General features: G+C 40.0%; 1 long non-coding RNA gene across 2 annotated transcripts in view; it reads right to left on the bottom strand.

The window, feature by feature from the left end:
• Positions 1 to 12,061, bottom strand: part of LOC126503291 (uncharacterized) — a 67,426-nt gene extending 55,365 nt beyond the window's left edge. For both annotated transcript variants that reach the window (XR_007592244.1, XR_007592245.1), the window contains exon 1: positions 11,779 to 12,061. This is a non-coding gene — a long non-coding RNA (uncharacterized lncRNA). The remainder of the gene's footprint in view (positions 1 to 11,778) is intronic.
• Positions 12,062 to 17,900: the final 5,839 nt, after the last annotated feature.

Raw genomic sequence — 17,900 nt, 5'->3', positions numbered from 1 at the left:
AATATCTTTCATATCACCATAGAACCTTCATCTGGTGATGGATGGAGATAGAGACAGAGACCCACACTGGAGCACTGGACTGAGCTCCCAAGGTCCCAATGAGGAGCAGATGGAGGGAGAACACGAGCAAGAATGTCAGGACCACGGGGGGTGCACCCACCCACTGAGACAGTGGGGGCTGATCTATTGGGAGCTCACCAAGGCCAGCTGGACTGTGACTGAAAAAGCATGGGATAAAACCGGACTCTCTGATCATGGCGAACAATGAGGACTGATGAGAAGCCAAGGTCTTTTTCATTTTTTAAAAGACATACTCACTGCAAAGAGTAGAGTGCTGGTTATTACTGAAGGGAGAGGAAATGAGAAGACGTCGCTCATTGGGTATGAGTTTGAAGTTACATAGTATAATAAATAGTCCTGAGATGTAGCATAGAGCAGGAGAGCTATGCTTTATGATCTCTATCGTAGATTGAAAGCTGCTAAGAGTAGATTTCAGGTTTACTTGCCACATACACAACAGCCAAGTATCATGGAAGATAACAAGCATGCTGAATAGCTCCCATGTAATACCCAACTCGCTGTGCATTGTCACAACTGTCATGTACACCTCGTGCCAACACGGTGAAAGACGGTAGTGTGCCAAAGGGAATCAAAGTCATGTGTCAGACCAAGTCATGGGAAAGTATCTCAGCTGGGAATCTATATCTGTTGTGGGATGCTTGCCTAGCGTAAGTGAGCTCCTCAATTTGATTCCCAGCGTCTGGCAAACAAACAAACAAACAAAAAAAAGGTGCCAATCACGTCTTTGTCTGTTTACTTCCAATCTTGTTTCTTCGCGTACTTTTAAATTATTCTTTATTTTTGAAATTAGAATGTACTTTTTCATGCATGTGTACAGTTGTAGTTCTTTTAAAAGAATAAGCTCAGTGACCCTCTGCTGACTTGCAAGCTGATTTACTTTGCTACTTTACGTTGTATTAAGAACCTACAAATGGCTGTGCTTTTTGAAAACGTGATTTTAATGATGGAGTAATGTTCTCTTGTACCATAAATTATTTACCAGTTTTCAACTGTTGGGCATTTATGCTGTTTCTAATTTGTTACCATTTTAAATAATGCTAGAATGACTAACATTAACATGGTACATAAATATTTAACCACAACTCTGATTATTATGTAGCATTTCTACATTCCTGTGAGGCTATTTAGCATAGAGGATTTAAAAATAATATAGACTCCAGAGATTTTATGCCCTACGTTATAAGCTGTGTTCAAGTATCCACTATAGTTGTGTGCCCTTATGTGGCTTCAAGATGTATAAAATGTCAGTGGTTGATACAAGCTTATAATTGTGTTATGTAATTAAACACAATTAAAATAGCAAGTGAACGAAAGCATTATCTGCATGTTGTATAATTTCTTGTTTTAATAACAGGAATTCCAAATGTTGATGCAGTCGAGAAAAAATGGAAAAATTTAAATTCAATTAAAAAATGGAAAGATTTAAACATTTCATCATGGAAGCTGTAGTGTGACACAATGAGACACAATATGGACCCATTTGTCCACATATCTTTACTTGCAAGTGTTCATTGCAAAGAATCGTTGGTCTGGTTTGAGGCCTCTGGTTTCTACTACCCTATCGATGCTGGGTCCTCATTAGGGCTCCTCCTGGATATCCTTATGTTTTCCTGTGTTGTGGAGATCCTGCAACCTTGGGTCTGCTGGACAGGTCCCTTCACATGCTCCAGTAGATCACAGAAGGGGTGGATGATGGGCGGGCCAAGTACAATTGAAACAGGAATGGAGGATTCATTCTCAGAGCTGCCGACAGTCTTTAACATGACAATTACTTATGTGCTCAAGCAGAAAAGGAAAGGTGAGAAACAAGCTGTGTGTGTCACCCAGTACTGTTAATTGAGCAATTTTCCTAATGAAGGCGCTGCAGCCCAACAGTGAATAAGCAGAGAGATGCTAATTGTCTTCTCAGTTGCAAGAATGGAGCTCATGCAGAGGAGGGTCAGAGACAAACTACACTCAACCCCATGAACTGGGATGAAGAGGGAGGTGGATGTTTTGCTTTGCATTGTAATGGTATCTTAAAATCTGAATCAATAAGTCCTCCTTACACCTTTGAGTCATGATTCCAATTAGCAATTCTCCTGGTGCCAGTTTGACAAAGCAAAATATAATTCAAGTTGTATATATAAATCCCAACAAGCTTTGTGGGTCAATATAGAATGGTCTAAATGCTACCTGCCCATTAAAAATGCTTTAGTGTATGCCAGGGGATTTATATTATCAAATTTAAATTCTAAGGAAGATTGACTACTTTAAAGAGGGTAAGATGGTACATTGTGCTATTATAAATAATGGGGCATATGACAGATAAGTTCACAAGTAAATAAGGAAAATCTAATCTGTACATATAAACATCTTCAAAATAAAAATTAATAGGACAGAGCCGTGTTAATAAAAGGACAGTGTAGGTGGCATGGCTAATCTAGGAAAAATGTTCAGAAGTACAATCACCCACAGAAATCCTTAGCTTTGCCAAGGTACAGGAATCAAAATATTACAAAGTGAACACTCGCCCTGAGCTTTGCCCAAACATTTAGCACATCCACACAAAATTAAAGATAACTTTTTTCCTACAGCATCCAAGAATCATTTTTATGAAATAGAAGGTTCTATGCAGCCAGTAAAGTTGACTAGGAATCTTTTAGCTGAATATGCAAGTGAGATGGCCAAACTGTGGAGTAACTGATCAGTCTGATTGGGAGATCTGTGTTCAGGGCGTAACCACTGCGTGTGACACCTGAGTGAATGTGCACAATGTCTATCCACAACTTATTCAGATCACAACAGTGGTTACATAAACAGGATCAGTCTCCTGCCTCGCCTTTGTCAGTCCAGCCTACAGAGGAGAGTAGGTCTGTAAATTGTGTGAATGAAAGAATGAATGAATGAGTTGGTTTGTGTCTCTTTACCCTCCGTCTTAACTTTCTAATATTAATTTAGGTTTCCTTTTTGAAATTGTCTCCTGAATTTATTCTAGGATGGTACCTTTTCGTGATGCCTTTTTCCTTACTCTAGTTTTTGAATGGAAGTCATGAAGAGATCAAAACATTTATCAGTATTTAGTGTTTATTTTTTCTGCTGCTGTTTGTTTGAAAAGTAATAAAAATTCAGGAGGTGGAGGCTCACGCCTTTAATCCCAGAACTTAGGAGGTGAATCTCTGTGAGTTTGAGGCCAGCCTACTCTACAAAGTGAATTCCAGGACAGCCAGGGCTACACAGAGAAACCCTGTCTCAAAAAAAAAAAATTAAAAAAAGAAAAGTAATACAGATTCATGTGGCATACTCCTTTGTTGACAGAGGTTTCTGTCCCACTCAGTCCCACAGCTGTCCAATCCCAACAAAACACACAGAGGCCTACATTAATTATAAACTGGTTGGCTTATTAGCTCAGGCTTCTCATTAAGTAACTCTTACATCTTAAATTAACCTATAATTCTTGTCTGTGTTAGCCACATGGCTTGGTACCTTTTATCAGTGAGGCATCTTGATTTCTCTGTGTCTGTGTGATGACTGTAGACTGAGCCTTTCCTCTTCCCTGAATTCACCTATTCTGGTTGTCCTGCCTAGACTTCATGCCTGGCTACTGGCCAACCAGCATCTAATGAAACCAATACAAGTGACAAATCTTTACAAAGTACAAGACCATTGTCCCACAGTAATTCTCCCCCTTTTTTTCTTTTCAAAACAAGAACTCTGAATCTAATCTCCTTTGTTTAGCTTTTTTCCTGACCATTATCCATAACAACTTGCAACCAATACTCTAAACAAGGACAAACCTCCATAATCCATTTTGGGGGAAAGTGGACATAGTTTTCTAGGCTACTTCCTGCTGATTGGGGGTACTGATAGTCTTATGGGGACCTAAAGAAAATTTAGAATTATGGTCAAATCCTGACTGGAGTATTCTGTGAGGCTTGATCATCTTAGTCTTGATGCTTTTCTGAATGTAGAACTCAGAGGAAACTCTAAGATAAGTACTCTGAAATGTTGGATCATCTGGGCAATCCTTTCCTATCTGAGATTTTTCAGGGGGTCTTCCTTGATCAAATATAATTTTTCTTAATGCAGAATGAATCCGCAGCCTCTCATTTCCTGTGAAAACAAAAACAAAACCTCTTCTATAAAGTAGCATATCTTTTGGATTAAATTTTAAAATCAAGGATTATATTTTAAAATACATTTGACTTATACTTTAAATATGTATTTTCAAAATATGTATGTTGGATTAATCCAGCAGCATTTATAATCAAATGTCTTTTAGCACTTGTTGCTCCTTCCTCAGCTGTCAAACAATTCAAAGACAACACGATACCATACAGTATCCAGATTCTCTGTGTATTTTCCATCTTTATATTACTTTATTTTAAACTCTACTTCTTTTATTTTTATTTTTTGGTTTTTGGAGATGGGGCTCCTTTGTGTAGTTTTGACTGTTCTGTAACTCACTCTGTAGACCAGGCTGTCCTTGAACTCACAGAGATCTGCCTGCCTCTGCCTCCCAAGTAGTGTGGTTCTTTTTTTAATGACTTTATTCTTTTTCATTTCTCTCCAAAGTCTACATATATTTTAAACACACTGTAAACTATTTAAATTCATCTGAATCTATCTTTACTGTATATCTCTTTTTCTGACCACATGAGTCTTTAATTTGCTAAGAGATATGGCTAGGATTAAAGCCGTGGCTTTGATGACTAGATCCACTCCTTTTTTTAGCTTTCGAGAGTCTGGCTTTATGGCAGAGGTACTGACAAAAGCCTTGTTTATTGCTACAACTCTATGAAGTTTCAAAGTCCCTACCACCAAGAACCATGCTGTCAGCTATTCATAAACACCATTTAAGTGTTTGGTGTCAGGGTTTCTCAGAAGAGGTGCAAGGATTTTGCAGCTAAACTAAGTCAGGAAGTCTCTCTTAAATGAAGCATGCTTTCCTCTAGCAAATAGAGCCCACCTGTTCTTGGTAGCCATGCTTTACTCTATTCCTTTGTGTCTAGAATTGCTTCCCAAGCTCTCTTAGGTTTTATGTGGCCCCACATTGGGCACCATTCATAAGAAGAGATTGTTCATTTGTTTCCCAACTGTCCAGACTCGAATAATAACACAGAAACTAAATCAATTAAAATACTGTTTGGTCAATAGCTTAGGCATATTTTTACCTAACTCTTACATCTTAAATTAACCCATAATTCTTGTCTGTATTAGCCATGAGGCTTGGTGTCTTTTATTAGTGAGGCATTCTCATCTTGCTTCCTCTGTGTCTATGTGACAACTGCAGAGTAAGCTTTCCTTACTCTCCTATTCTGGTTTCCCTGTCTATACTTCCTACCTGGCTACTGGTCAATCAGCAATTTATTAAACCAATACAAGTGACAAATCTTTACAGGGTACGAGACCATTGTTCCACAGTACTCGTTTGTAGTAGCCATTTTTATATCATAGTTGATTATATAATTGGACCTATCAGAGCTAAAAATGTAGTGATACAAAAGTATTTTAAAGCAGGCATGGTAGACCACACATTACTGAAGTGAAGGCTTGTAGTCTCCACTAGACTCAGCAGACTGAGGCACGAAGATCCCTAAATTCCAGGGTTTAAAGCAGTGTTGGGTAGCATAGGAGATCTTGGAAGAGAGAAAACGGGGTGAGAGGAAATAAGAAAGAAAACTAAAAGAGAGAATGGTTCCTAAGTCTTTTGGGTGGAAAGGTATGTCCTTGCATTTCTATACTTCCATGGAATCCCGAAGGGACTAAAAATACCAAACTGAGCCCCACCTTCTCCTTGTTGAGTGATTTCCCCAGCAGGAGGTAGTACTGTGTCTACCTGCGCTTGATCTGAGGCATTGGAGCCCTAATAGGCTTGAGTTACATAAATGTTTAAGACATGAAGATTGAGTAAATTGGCTCAAAGAAATCCTCAGAACTGTTGAAGAAGAGGAGAGACACCTCAACTTCTTTCTTTTTTTTTAATGTTTTAAGTTTTATTTTTGTTTTATGTCTTTGTCTTCATGTATGTCTCTGCTCCATGTGTGTGTCTGCTGCCTTCAGAAGCCAGAAGATCCCATGGAACTGAAGTTACAGGTGGTTGTGAGCCACCATGGGTACTGAGACTCGAACCAGAGTCCTCTAGAAGAGCAATCAGTTCTTACCCAGTGAGCCATCTGTCTTCTTTTAAGTTGCTGCCATTTAAACGGCAGCAAAGTTGCCTGGCATCATCACAATCTTTAACATCTTGTCTCAAGAAAGCATATCAGTTTGAGTCCTAACCCCCCAAAATCCTGTGGTCTAACCCTAGACATTTCATTCTATTATTGCGACAAGGACCCATTGTTGTAGTATCCTATCAGCTTAAAGTAAGCAGCTGCAGATATCTTCAACTTCAGGATGTGGCCAGAATGTTAGTGTTGTGTTGTAGTTTGGGGGGGAACTACATTTTGTTTTGTTCCCATTCCTCCATTTTACGATTGTCCTTAGAGTCACATGTCACAAAAGCATTGGAGTCCTTTGTTACTCATTAACTTTCATCCAACAGCGAGGTGAATCCATTTATTTTAAAAGGGTAAGATAGGTAAAACTTGAAAAAGAACCTTCTAGAAGGTTCTTAACAGCTGTTTCACGGGTCTCAACTATACATAATGCCTTCCATGGCCAGTGTAACTGCAGAAACAAATGTAGCAGTAAAGAAGTATACATTTGATCAGCTGTGCTACTTCCCCTGTCTCCTCCTCCTGGTGCAGAAATCTCTGACCCCAAGTCTCTGTCTTATCCTAACTTCTGCACTATATATATTGTTTGCTAGTCTGTTGACTTCAATGTGACCAAGTACATGTTCAAATCCTCATTCTTCATCACATATTCAGGTGAATTTAAGTAACTATCAACAGCTACTTCCTCCTCTGCTAATTGAGTCATCTAATACCTGAGAGGAGTGGAGCACTTGATAAACAAAAATAGTGCATCCTTTAGATCTGTGACACAGGTATAAGTGACCTCAATGGTGCTAGATTATTTTAATTCCTTATTTTCACACACCCCCCGCACACACACTTTCTTGGGTCAAGATCACATGTGGTACCCAAGGTGCTTCAAACTCCGAGGCTCATAAGATCTTCCTGCCTTGGCCTCCTGAGTAGCTGAGACAATATGCATCCAGGACTGCCATCTACTTATTTTATTATTTTAAATATTATTCTTTGCTTTCAAAAGTGTTTCAGTCTTTAAATTTATTGTCTGACATAGCACAGCAGCTTTGCCAGAGTTACTATTTTCAGAGCACAGGGCTTTTACCCTTATTCCCTTTTGCATATCATCATCTTCATATTTAGAGGTTATTTCACGTAAGAGCACATAGGTGGGTCTCATGTTATATCATTCCTTTTGCTTTAGTACCGTTACCCATACACCTCTCACTATGTTGTTCTCAAACTGACACTAGGATTCCATGATTTCCCCCACTTTGCTGTAACCAACTTTCATGGGTTTTTTTAAACCAACATATTCAAAGGTGTGTTGATTTATGACTTTGTTCTGTTACTATAAAAGAAAATTCATGCAACATGCTGTGACATTGGAACATAGGATTTGGGAAACCTGAATCCGTGTCCCTGGTCATAGTCACACATATTTGGCTATAGAATAAATAATTCCTTCACCCCTTTCCTGTAAGAACTGTCTTTTTTTATCTGACCTGTCTCATTTCCCCAGCCAGTTCCTCTGACTGTGGCAGACTTAATATCCTTCCTATCTGTGTTCTAATTTGGTCATTTGCCAGTTATAAAATTGACCACTGTCTGTTTGCCTAAGAAAGGCAGAGTCTTCTCTGGAACATGGTGTTTTTAGATTTCTTTGCAGCCCTGGTGCTGCTGACATTCGAAGATCTGGGCATCTTTACACATTTGTCATGGCAGGAACAACCACTGTGATGAACTTTTTCATCCTATCCAGCAGATAAAATTTTGACCCAAATCTTCTTGATTAATGTTTTCTCATTCTCTCTCAATGTCCCTCCTGTAACTGGCAAACAGAGATGTTTTACACCTCTTTCTTTCCAATTCCAAATGCCTCGAGAAACACTAGTCATGAATATTGCATTTTCTATATATTTTGAGAATACTCAATGACCCAAATCCCTGGCTTTACAATTTTTGCCTAAACATAGACACTAGTACCCGAAGAATTTAGTTAATTCCTCCTCTACAAATAGATAAATTTATAATGCAATGATGCTGGCTGCAAAGAACTAATTTGAATATGGAAAGCCTATGCTGTGTCTATTTTTCTCAAAGAAGCCTGAGTCTCTTCTCTGCCCATGCTCTCCTCCCTAGCAGACAGAGGTTGCCAGGTAATGAGACCACGCTCACACACTTTAACCACCTTCGACCAGATTATACATTTCAAAACCGTAGTACTGTACAAGGTGACCTCATCCAGGACATTCACATCAAGTGGCAGGACCAGGTTTAAATCCAATAAAAGCTCCTTTGTTGCATCACACTGGCCGTCTCAGTCCAGTCAGGTGCCACATGTGAATTCTTCAGTCTATGACAGACCACATTAAATGGCTATGTGAGCATGTGACTCAAAGAGGAAAACAAATACAAATGATATATTTTATGACTGTAAAATTGAAACTGACTATAACCAGTTCTTCCTTTGTTCCCCCCGGATCAACTTTTGTTCCTCTAAGGTATTTAGAACTTGGACTATAACTAAAGATGCTCAAAATAGAATTAAAGAGATTATGGTTCACCCTAATCCCAGTGATTATCATCTTTACAAGATGTCTGAGGCTTGCAGATATATGGAGATACAAAGAAACTGCAGCGGAATGAGGCCACTTAAAGATGGGGCCGAGGGCTGGGTAGATGGTTTGGTGAATAAAGTACTTCCCTTGCAAACATGAGGAACTGAGTTCAGTCTCCAGCTCAACATGAAAGACTCTGGGCTTGATGGTTGTATTTCTATCCCTGGTGCCATTGTGACAGAGGCAATGGATGCTTGGCACCCCCTGGCCACTCAGTGCAGCCCAATTAGCTAGCTGCTTATCCTTCCAGAACAGCTAGGTAGATGGCTCTCAAGGAACAACACCAAAAGGTGTACTCTGATCTTTAGATAAGTGTGCACACACGCACACATTCATGCACACAGACACACACACCATAATGATTAAAATTAAACTGAAATAAAATTTAAAATGGGATAGAGATGAGAATGATATTTCTAAAGCTAAGTGACATCAAGAATAGCTGCACCTACCAGACTACCAGAGGCTGGCAGAGGCATGGGACAGGTTCTCCTAGAAGGCACCAATTCCAACGTGTCCATTTCAAATTCCTGCTTTCCGTACTGTGACAGAATATATTTCTGCTGTTTGAGAATACCTAGGGTTGGGGAGGGGGTAAATTTCTATAGCAACCCTGGGAAACTGACACAATAGCCTAGCCTTTCTCTTAAAAATAACCAACGTGAAGGAAACAAGGCAATTTTCTGGTTGATTTTTTTTCTTTAGCTCTCTGGTATTGACGTTGATAGTGACTTGCAAGGTGGGCAAAGGATTCCTTGTTTCTTTGCATATTTGTTTATCCCCGATAATTTTAAAGGAGAATCACTTCCAAGTGCAGAAAGAAAATGAATAAGTATATAAATTGTAGAGACACCAAAGGGATAACAAAATTCTTTGCCTGGAAATCTGGGACAGTAAGAAAACACTTAATGATATTAAGTAGAGACCTAGCAAGATGGCCCAGTGGTTAGGAGCACTGATTGCTGTTGTAAAGGACATGGGTTCAATCCTTGGAATTTACATGGTGGTTTACTATCTTTTGTAATTCCAGTTACTGAGGATCTGATGTTGTTGTCTGGCCTTGATGGGCACTAAGCATGCATTGTATGCCAACATTCATGCAGAGAAAACACTTTCACACATAAAATTCATCTTCAAGATACTAAGTAAAGGAATCTTTTTGACAAGGCTATCAGCAGCGTAGTGAATGGCTGAGCTCACGAGGACAATGCTCACTTGGGCAGAAGTAACACAGGTATAAATTACTGCTAATAACAATGATACCAGTTATTAACTCCACTGATCTTGCATCATCTAAATTATTCTTTTACATTTCTTTTTTCTGTTTTCTTTGGGGGAGAAGCATGCACCAGAGCTTACACATGAATACCAGAGCACAATTTGAAAGAGTTGGTTCTCACCTTTTACCAGAGATAAAACTCAGACTGTCAGGCTTGGGGCAAGCACCTTTATCTGCTGAGCCATCTCATCCCACCACTGCATCATCTCATTTAAAACAAACTCGTGTGGATGATATTATTACGGCAGGTGCAAACACTGAAGGACTGAGTGTTTAAGCATCTTGTCATGTGTCATGCAAGCGAGTGGTACACTGAGAATTTGAATCCAAAGTTAAAGAGATCTTGAAACCTATGTTCTAATATTGTATTATGAAACACAGAAACTTCTGTTTAAGATACAGCTTGCTTTTCTTTTTATGTGTGTATGTTTCAGACATTTGTGCATGTGAGTGCAGAGCCCTCGGAAGCCAGAAGAGGGTGTTACGTCCCCTAGAGCTGAAGTTACAGGCTGTTGTGAGACACGTGACCAAACCAGCTCTCCGCACACAACACCTTCCCCAATATCACTTGTAAAAGAAAACTTAGAAATCCTATTTTGGGCGGAGGCTATTGTAATTTATTTATATGATGTCTTTATGAATCTTTCCTGAATTGACATTTGACTTGATATTTGATTCTTAATTTATCATTGTCATACAGAAATGAGAAACATCTTATAGGATAGATGCTTGATGCTGTCTACTCTTAAGATCATTGGAGATTTGGAGACACAAAGTGAAGATTCTTTGGAAAAACGAAATGAGTAACAAATGGATATAAACAAGCATTTGTTACCATATCTTTTTACAAGAGAAAACATTTTTTCAAGGAAAAAAAAACTACCTTACTTCAAGACCTGAAAAGGCATGAATTTGATATTTACAAAGTTGCAAATCAGTAACTTGTAACAAATATATATACATTGTGAGAAATGGATGTCCTCCCAATTTTTATGGTTAGCCTTGATTCTAAATGTCACACAGTCTCTAGTCACCTGCAGAAAATCCTCAATTGTAGAATTAGCCAGTTTGTATTGGTCTCTGAGGGATTGTCTTGATTATTAATTAGTGCAGGAGCGTCCCGCCCACGATGGGCAGCACTGTTTACAGGCAGATGGACCCTGGCTATATTAAAGAAAAACCAAGGTGAGTGTGAACCTGTAAGAAGCCCACAAGCAGATTCCTCTATAGTTTCTGCTTCATTTCTACTTCAGCTACTGGCCTGACATCCCTCTCTATGGACTGTAACCCAGAAATGTAAGTCTTCTAAAGAATGTTTCCTCCTTAAGTTGGCTTGGTCAGATATTTCATCACAGCAACTGAAAGGAAACTAGATCATCACATTTTTCATTTGACTCATTAGCCTGACAGAAAATACGGAGCCATAGGAAGGCTTGGTAGGGATTTCAAAACGCTTTTCTTTTCTAGAGAGAGACCCGTCCAGGAGAGATATGTAACTTACACAGTACACTTAGGGATCCTCCCAACCACCACAGGTCTCGAGTCCCCTGGGGCTATTCTCCAGGTGACCCGCATCAGTGACCTCCAGCACATATCCCACTCGTTCCATCTAATTCCTCACCTCAGTTAAAACCGACCAACATCCAGATCCGAGCTAAGAAGAAACAGCAGCGTGGTGACCTCAGCATGCAAGCAATGCTATTGCCAACATTTCTTTGTTCCAAAACGGTATCCTCCTGCATCACTTTCCACCTTTTCCTCTGAGGCAGGGTATCTTCTTGAGCCCATAATTTGCATCTCAGATAGGCTGCCACTCAGCGAACTACCGCAACCCTGCTGTCTGTCTCCATCCACCTCCACACCAGGGCGGCAGGCACTGCAGGGGCCACATCCAGCTCGCTATGCAGGTCCTGAATGCGAACTTCTATCCTCATGACCGCAAAGCAAGCGCTGTTAACCTTTGAACCCTCTTCCCCGCCCCCAATTAAGTAATGGTTTTGGTGTAAAGTTATGCTGTTCTTGTGTTCAAACAGAGGCTATAGTCCTACGTAAGACGAGTACTCAGCAAGCACTCCACAAAGACCCCTTGTGGTGTTTGTGATGGCATCCAAAAACAGTGAGTTATCTTGGCTTAGACCGTGTGACAGACCTCCAAAACAACCCTTCTTCCAGGGGATGCAGAATGAGAGCTACATCTGCAGAACAGTAAAATTTCCCAGGACCAAATGATCTGTGCTTTGTTATACTTTTCACCTTTTTACCTACTCACTATTGTTGTAAAAGACGCTTCTCTGTTAATACATGCTTAGTCTGTTTTATGGCCATAATTAGTTCCAGGAATCCAGTATAAAATAGAGAGTAGTCAAAATTATATGTTTAGTTATGAATGATTATTAATTGCTAATAAAGAAATTTAATTAATATGGGTCTACTTCATTAATATGTATAAGAGAAGGGTTTGGGATTAAGGAAAGAACCATTGGAACTGGGGAGATGGCTCAGTGATTCAAGTGTTTGTCATTCAAGCAACAAGACCAGACTTCAGATAGCCAGAACATCAATGCCAGGTTGTCCTGGCAGCTTGCCTGAAATTCCAGCCTCAGAAGGTGGAGACAGTTATCCCTGAAGCACGTTGGCTACTCAGACTAGCCCCTTCATTGAGCTCTGAGTTTCAGTGCAGGATTCTGCTTCAAAGAATAAACTGAAAAAGCCTGGGTCAAAACTGGTCTCGCTGAACATAGCGGACAAGGAGGACTACTGAGACCTCAAGAACAATGGCAACGGGTTTTTGATTCTACTGGACCTATTGGTTTCGTGGGAGCCTAGGCAGTTTCGTGGATGCTCACCTTACTAGACATGGATGGAGGTGGGGGGTCCTTGGACTTCCCACAGGGCAGAGAACCCTGATTGCTTTTTGGGCTGACGAGGGAGGGGGACTTGATTGGGGGAGGGAGAGGGAAAGGGGAGGCGGCGGTGGGGAAGAGACAGAAATCTTTAATAAATAAATAAATAAATTAAAAAAAAAGATGTTCAAAAAAATAATAAAAAAATAAAAGTCAAATATATAATAACAAAAAAAAGAATAAAGTGGAAAAACAATGGAAGATTCCTACACCAACCTCGGACTTCCACCTGCACCTGTGTGCCCAAATGCCAACATGCCTATGCATGCATGTACACTCCACACATAGAAATACATAAAAAGAGAAAGTGTGGAGGAAAGACATTTGGGAAGGATAAGGTCCTTCTTAAGAGAGGACCTCCAATTTTGTCAAATTTCACTTAGAATATAATTATTTCTATATTCGGCATTAAAGATACTTCGACGCTTCATGAAAGAAAACACATCTTCAGGTGAAACAGGTATTGTTGATGTCTGCATATGGACTGATGTCTAAGGGTTGGGCTTCTGCAGAACTGCTTAACTGAGGAGGATGTTTATATGACCCAAGATTTCACTCTCTTTTCTAAGGAAACTCCCTGGGATGTTTTTAGTTTTGATACTCAAACTGCCTTAAGAGCACCTTCATCCCGGACAAAACTGATGGTTGGTCATGAACATGAGTCCTTTCATCCTTTGGGTACTGTGGCTTTTATTCTCAAGCCTGTCTTTTCATTGCTAAAAATGACCTCATGCAAATGTATTTGGAGACAGAAAAGGACATTTCTCTTTGTGGACCTCTACTTAAAAGCCATAAAATGTCCCAGATAGTGTCCAGCATGCTTCCAAATATGCCACATTGGCTAGAATGCTATATCATTTCTCTGTCTCAACCAGTCACTGCAAACAGAAAGGAAATGGATGTAACCAGTTCAGCCTAATGAAGATTCAGTCACCTGAGCTGTGACACTCACCTTTCCTTAGCCCGGTACAATAAGAAACCAACAAGGAAAAAAGACTGAGTGCTGCTGGCCTCAAGAATTTCTGTAACAGATGTCCATCAATGCTTCGTTTCATCTTCTGCTTACCTCCCCATTCCATATACACACCTTAGAGAAGGCAAGTCCTTCCTGTCCACATTTTAGGATACCCAGCGGAAAGAAGGAATGACCCTTTGCAGAATTTAAAAAGCATTCCCAGATGATTCTGAGATTCTTAATCCCTTCACGTTCTGATGAGAAAGAACTTGTGGACACATCTGGACTATTGTGCCTGCAGACATTGTAGCCATAACACTTGCAAAGTCTCCACTCCTAATGAAAATCAGACTGCAGCTTGACAGCCCCAAGAGTTATGAGTGATGGGTTTCCTCACATTGCATCCCTCACATCTGCATAGTCAGGGGTGTGTCTATGCACCACCCACCTAGCCCTGGCTAGCACTGAATGGTACCACTTACCATGGTGCCAAAGACTGTGTGGTGTGGTGCCCAAGGTCATTTGTATGATCTGGTGCTTATGGCATGAGCCTCTTTAGTGTTCATATCATGGAAAGCGATTCCCTGCAAGAAGCACCAGCGGAATCGCCAATTTATCTACGAAACAGCCCTCATGGGAGGAAATGCTCTACTTTGTCCTCATAAGCCAGCAAGACTCATTTGGAATTCATTTTCAATTTTTCCCCAGATTTTCAAAAGCCAAAACATTGAATTGAAGCTTTGGTATTCTTCAGTTCCAGGGTTTCAAAGATAGTCTGAAGCAGTATTTGAGCTCTAGGTTAAAAAAAAAAATTAAACAAAAGTGTCAAACATTAAAGCAGGTCATTTTTCTGCCCAAACCGGTAGATAGCGTTGGGAGGTTCTGGAATGACTGAAGTAACACCTTCAATATTTTCAATGGACGGAAGCACGGTGACCCCATTAGTTGCCTTTCCAGGAGATTTGTGCCGAGAAGCTTAATCTCCACTGACTCCCCCTCCCCAGGGCACCCCACATACCATATTGCATCAACAGACCCGAATGCCCTCTACAGATGCAGATATTGGGTGAATATTCTCTGAGTAGGTAGGGACCAAGATGGCTGATGGTTTAAAATAATTAAAAGAGCCCTGTGTGCAAATGTCAAAATAGAAAAAAAAATAATAGCGGGGAACGGGTCAAAGTGACAATACAAATGGCCAGATCGCCCTATTATCACTTGCTGTACGTCTCACAAGACAACTGATTCCCGCTCTGTATGGGTTCCAGCATTCAGTGATTTATTGGGTAATTCAGCATTTGCCAGTATGTCTTGTGCTAATTAAATGCATCGCACTCTATTCAGAAATGTCACAATTGATTTGTCTTCTGCAAGCACTGACTTTATTTCAATCTCTGGAAAAGATTTTATGAGCCTCAGATAACTTATCCTGGCACATTCATCTCCCAGGATAGCTTCTGCAAGTGAGGGAAGTGAGAGAGGGACCCCTTCCTGAACGTTCACTGCAGATACCTTTCGGACAGCTATTTAGCCACTGTATGCTGTATATCTGAGGAGTGTGGAGGTTTCTTGAATTTACAAACTGCTCCATTAGCCTGCAAATGCATTTAAACATGACAGAAGTTAACTTGAAATGATATTGGCACAACTTATGGGATAATGTTAGATCAATCCTGAGAACATGCGCTTTGAAAGTATGCTGTTTATTAGGGGTGTTTATTCATTCACAGATTGATTTTGACAGGATTTAGCTGTTAACTAAGTTGCATGCAAGAGGAAGTCACCTAATGCCATTTCGGGGTGCAAAGAGGAGGAAGTGAAGCAGAATGGGGGTCTGAAGGGAGTGAGACTCATCTCATACTCTTACAGAATAATAATGGTGGGGGCTGACGAAGGATTTGTTGCTGTTTAAACCCGACGGATTTCCCTCTCTTCCCCGTGCCTCCACATGCCGGGTGCTCTTCCAGGAGGAGCCACTGAGAAAGAGGAGGAAGAATTAATAGAGCCTAGTTCTTAGAAATTTGGAATTCAAGCACAAATTGCCATGATTTATGAATTGATAATCCACATTACAGAAAGAACTATGGCCATATCTATCACACTGGAAAAGAGAGGTCACTGTGTTGAGGAGTGAAAAGATCATTCAAAGCAGAGTGGCTGCAGTCCAGAGGGAAATGCTGAGAGGGTGCTTTCTCGAAATTGGTAATGTGTTAGTGTGTGGTACTCCTTTTATCTCTTCTTTTATGTTACTGTCTGTGATTGAGTAGGGGGTGTGCACTACACAGGACTAATGCCAATAATGTCTGTCTGATCTTCCAATCAAGCCATACTTTTCTTTTAAAATGAAGTATGATGTTAGTCATAAGACCAAACTCTTCACTATTCAGTAGGTGTCTATTGCCTTTTGGTTTCTGTCCGATGCAGGGAAAGTCAATTCCACGTGAGACTAATTTGGATATCCAGAAGAACTTCAAATCATCCATCACCTTGCTACTCAAATAATGAAGCCAGGTTTTAAAAGCTATTCTCTGTTGGATTTGGTCTCAAGGTATCTAAAATAAATAACCTTCACAGTAGCTGAAAGATTTTTCAACAACACTGCAGAAGAAAGTCATGACCTAAAGTCTGAGATTTTCTACATGGTAAACTTGAAAATACACTCTTCTTTTGAGTTAATAGACTAAGTTATCGGGATAAGGATCCCTTAAGGACTGTATTCACAAGTGTACAGTGTCAAAGGGGCAGAACGGAAGCCATGAAGCACTTTTGGAAGTATAAATTCTGACTCTTCATACCATACTCTACCATTGACACTGTGTTATAGGATACTCCATAGACAAAGTCCAAGAAAGATGGATTAACCCAGAACTGAGTTATCCAGCTTAAAGTAGCCTATTATTAATTTTTTGTTCTTGTAACGTTTGGGGACCAACCTAAGCATCCTACACAAGTTTCCATGACTGGGCCACACCCTGCACACTGGGGTAAGACAGGCAATGCATTGTTCTACCCAGATCCTTTTTTTAAGTGACTTTCATTCCCCAGGTGCTGGAAATATTGGCAGCTTGTTCTCTAACACAGCCCAATTGCACTAAAGGATTACTGGAACCTGGGTACCTGTCCAGAGGGCAGCCATGTGAAGAGTTAAGTCTTCATACCTTGCAACACCAGCTTAGCCTTGGGAGTTTCTGTAGGAAGCACTGAGGGCTCTGCTTTAAGAGAATCGCATTTGTATTTCTCTATCTATCCAGTGTGGTTTCCCTCACTTCCTCACATTTATGACCCCTTGCGTACCTCCTGTGACCTAATCTCCAATGGGAGCCTGTTTTCTAAGCAGTGTAACCTCTCACCATAAATATGACACTGATCTCAAAATCAGAAAGAAACCGGGTGGTGGTGATGCATGCCTTTAATATCAGCACTCAGGAAGCAGAGGTAGGCAGAGCTCTGTGTGTTCAAGGCTAGCCTGGTCTATAAAGCAAGTTCCAGGATAGCTAGGGCTGTTACACAGAGAAACCCTCTTTTAGAAGCCAAAGACAAAAAGTCAGAAATAACATCATTCTTTGAGCATATAATAAATAACCCTGTACACATGGTTTTCTTAGCATTTTTATCCACCATACATCACTGGGTTGGATCACACATACTTTACATTATTGTTTTGTTAATTTTATTTATTTTAGAATTAGGTGTGAAATTATTTGTGATATAATTTCACAAGAAATGAAGCAAATTTTTGATATTGTAGTAGGTTTAAAAATTAATAAGTATGTATAAAATTTAAAACACATGTTTGAGGATAGTCATAAATAGCATGTGCAATGAAATTATCTTTATCAAATTTCATTTGTAAATATACCAATGATACTTAGTGAACAATAAAAT

Source organism: Alexandromys fortis, unplaced genomic scaffold (assembly GCF_014885135.2).
Source record: "Alexandromys fortis isolate MF-2015 unplaced genomic scaffold, M_Fortis_MF-2015_v1.1 scaffold_52, whole genome shotgun sequence".
In the NCBI taxonomy this organism is placed as follows: Eukaryota; Metazoa; Chordata; class Mammalia; order Rodentia; family Cricetidae; genus Alexandromys; species Alexandromys fortis.
This window is presented reverse-complemented; position numbering and strand designations above follow the sequence as displayed.